Source organism: Octodon degus, unplaced genomic scaffold (assembly GCF_000260255.1).
Source record: "Octodon degus isolate 3935 unplaced genomic scaffold, OctDeg1.0 scaffold00491, whole genome shotgun sequence".
Lineage (NCBI taxonomy): Eukaryota > Metazoa > Chordata > Mammalia > Rodentia > Octodontidae > Octodon > Octodon degus.
Genome location: NW_004525067.1, coordinates 120,977 through 124,897, shown reverse-complemented (window position 1 = coordinate 124,897; position 3,921 = coordinate 120,977).

Genomic DNA, 3,921 nt, shown 5'->3' with positions numbered 1-3,921 from the left:
TGCATCTACAGGGGATGGAACACAGATACGATCATGGGATGCAGGTCACTGTGGAGCCTGGCTGAGGGCACGTGATGCGCCAGGCTGGGGCAGATGAAGTCTGGAGTGGGTGGCTGGCTGCTCAGCCTCCCAAGCATCCAGGCAGTAATGCAGGCTCCTGAAACTTGGATAGTTCCTCCAAGCCTTTTATTGTGTCCTGATCCTGTCTCCCTTTTCAGATACTGCTTTCCCATTAGTGTTGGTTCTGAGCCACTACCTAGTTAATCATGACTGTTTCTCAGTTTACTCCATGTTAGTAGAGAATTACTATGAACAGTCAATTTTGAAAGTTAAATAGTAAGAAGGGTTTGGAAATCTTACATTCATGTGCTGATGGCCTGCACACAATTGTAGAGATTCCCTACCTGTGAGCATAAGAGGTTTGTGAATGAGACAGGTTATGGTGTTATCCACTCCTGACCCTGGCAACAATACACCAAACCTAGGAACCTGTTAGAGATTAGGGAATCTTTGGTCACATAAAAATTTCTGAAAATTCCATACTTACAAAAATTTTAAAGTCAGTGATGTCATCTTCAAGGAAGCGCAGGAGCAATCTCCATGTGCTGAGGTGCCTGAGGTGCTGTGCCTCCTAATAGCAGTGCATGTGCCCTCTCAAGGAAGAGAAGATCCTCCTAGGATTTTTAGGACTTGAGTGGAAGCCAGGCATGTGCTTGTAGTTGAAACACTCCAGGAGGAAGAAGCAGTCTGAATGCAGAGAGGGTCCCATGTTGGAACTGTTATAAATTTGAGGAAATCCTGCCTTAAAATTTAAAAATAAGGGCCAGAAAAATAGCTCAAGGGAGTAAGTACCAGAATACCCAAGCTCAGGGACCAGGATTCAATCCCTGAATCCCACTACATTATGCACTGGACTGCTCACAGGTGCACTGCACTGACCAATTAGATGGAGCATGGAATACACGCACAGCTGTAGTCCCAGAGCTGGAGAGGCTGAAAACAGGAAGATCACTACAAGTCCAATGCAAAGTACCTCTTACAGCTTTTGTCAGTGTCAGCCATCTGGATGAGTCATGGCCATTGCTTGGCTGAGTTGCTTTCTGTGAACGCTTGAGAGATAATTTTTTAGGTGGTACTCCTTAGGCCCACTATATATCATTTATTACTTTGCACTTTAGTCTCATAATCTCATGATCAGAAAATCAGAGACTCCTTTAAAACAATTACTTAAGATACAGTCTGGTACAACTGTTTATTCATTTAAAAAATTTAATTCTTTTTCCATATTTAGTAAACACTTAAAGTTTAACATATCAATACTTGATGGAAGATATAGGTTCCATATCATGCTTAAGATGTTTGATATTCAGACAGATAGTGAGTTTAAACCCACCTGCATAAGTTGTAGGGCAGTAATAAACTTCTCTTCTGGAGGGTTAACAACCTAAGTTTGCCGACCAAAAATTAGAGAAAAAGGAGGGCTGCAAGGACAGCCAATATTTTGGTCCTAGCCTTTCAAGGTCAGTGAGGATTCAGGACATAGGAGAACTGGTACTGTAAAATCACATAACTCAGGTGTGACCCAAATTGTCTGATTAAGGAGATTTTGGGGCTACAGAGCAATGTGATTGAAGATGTAGTGTGTGCCTAAGGAGAGTCACGTGGAGAGAAAACATTCTCTCAGGCTTTCACAGGGAGTAAATTGGTCAAGTAATGACCATGACTCATCCACATGGCTGACACTGACAAAGGATCTACAAAGTCCAGTACAGGGTTTTGGGATAAGTCCTCGGGGGACTTGACTGACCATGTCAGATACAAAAGTTACCTTTTTTGTGATATAGGTCTTGCTTTATCTTGGTCTTAGCCGTCCAGCAGAAAAGTGTAGAATTGAAGTATGAAAAGTGAAGTCATCTTAATATGGTGAGCAGTGGAGGGCTCAAGTCATGAGATTCTGACATTGCCAGTCCTGTGGATAACCCACTACTATTGTGGAGTACTGGACTATATTGGAATATTTTGCTGAATTCATGCACCTACAATATTTGAATGGCAATGGAATACCCATCTCTGAAAAAACAACAATAAAAGATGATATAAATGAAGGAAAATTTTGTATCTGCATATAAAATAGGACAGATATCTAGCTACTTTCTCTTAATCCAATAAGAAGAAATATTTGTACTATTAGTGTTTGGATAGGATATCACATCTGTATCTTGTGCTATGAATGACTTCTACAATGACAACATTATCCAAAGTATTAATTGTTGTAACTCTCCTAACAACCTGTTTTGAAACTGTCACATTGCAATTTTTTCTCAATAAAATTAATTTTAAAAAAAAAAGAAAATCTGGGCCTCAACTGAGGTAGAGGATGTCATGGTCAAGGTTCCCATGTGCTCAGTCTGCACTGACCTCGGTGGGTTTGAGACAAAATATTGGCTATCTTCTTAGTCCATTCATCTACATTTTGTTCCCTAAACCTCAGTTTTTAAGCATCCAGAGAGTAGTTTAATGATATTACACAGTAATGGAGGAAGTGAGCTTAATAAGTACTATCATACTTTACTACTAAGCTTCACATTATCTCTCTTATGTCATGCTTTCTCATTTTACTATCTTATCATCACTATCTAACATGAAGAGGAAACACTTACACACATCCTCTATCACAAATTAACTTTTGTTGCTTTGCCTGATTTCTGTTGCTGTACTTTCTTCTCGTACAAATGTTTAAAAATTTAGTAGATTATACTGACAGGGAAAGTTAGAGATATTGATTCCCCCTAGTTTTTGTGTTTCTGTTTTGATCATATCATGAGAACGCTGTATCCTATGTTTTGGAAGATGAAGCCATCACAGAGCCTTCAATGTGTGGCCATTGTGTGAAAACAAGCCAATTAATTTAAATTATCTGAAGGATGACAGTTAATGACAACAAAGAAATGAGCCCAATATCTGAATGGAGACAATTAATATTACCAAATGAAGTTTGAACATAATTTTGGGTTTATGTGAACAGATTGGAACAGAATATAGATAAATAGACCCAAATATGAAGATGTTGTCTTAGCTCATACCCGTTCAGAGGCTGCTACAAGTCCTGCCCCCATTTAAATGGGATGCCAAATTCAAGCAAATGTGTAAACACCACTACTTTTGTATTATATTCCAAACTTTATTTGTTTGTAAAATATCAAAACTTTTTAATCAATTTTAATTTAGGACTGTTAATAAAGTAAAAAAATAAAGCAATCAAACTTGTTAGGAATCAAAAGAATGTTAAGTAATCCTTTTAAATATCCTCATGAATGTAAATCTTAGGAAATACATATTTTTTATCAAAACCGAATCTTTTAATTTTGAGAATGTAAATAGCCTTTTAGATTGATCACCTTAAGGGGAAAATGTAAAATCTTCTGCTTTAGTGTCATTCACATGGAGGAAAAAAGTCCCGTTTTATTTCCTGCATTTTTGTGAGGTTCTGTTCTTGGCTGAAGGGCTGTTCGCATGCACTGAGATGAGCAATGCAGCATCTTTGCTACTGTGGACCTGCCCCTGCACTACCCAGAGTGCATCTGCACTTGCATTTGAAAGCCTGACTCTTTTTTCACTTCACTAATTTCTGCTTCTTAACCCAATATTTCATTTTACACTATTATAATTTTGAAAGTTTTCCTGAAGAAAAGATTAGCAAGACTTTTTTATATGGAGGACTATAATACATTTATAAATGTGATCTTTGGAGTATGTGAAAATTATTGGATTAATTATTGTAACTGTCCTACTAACCTGCATTGAAACTGTCTCATTGATATATATTTCTCAATAAAATTAATAAAAAATATTTCACCAAGCTTTAAGAAAAATAATTACTAATTGTGTGGTACAAGATTCTGGAGTGATTTAAGCATGGTC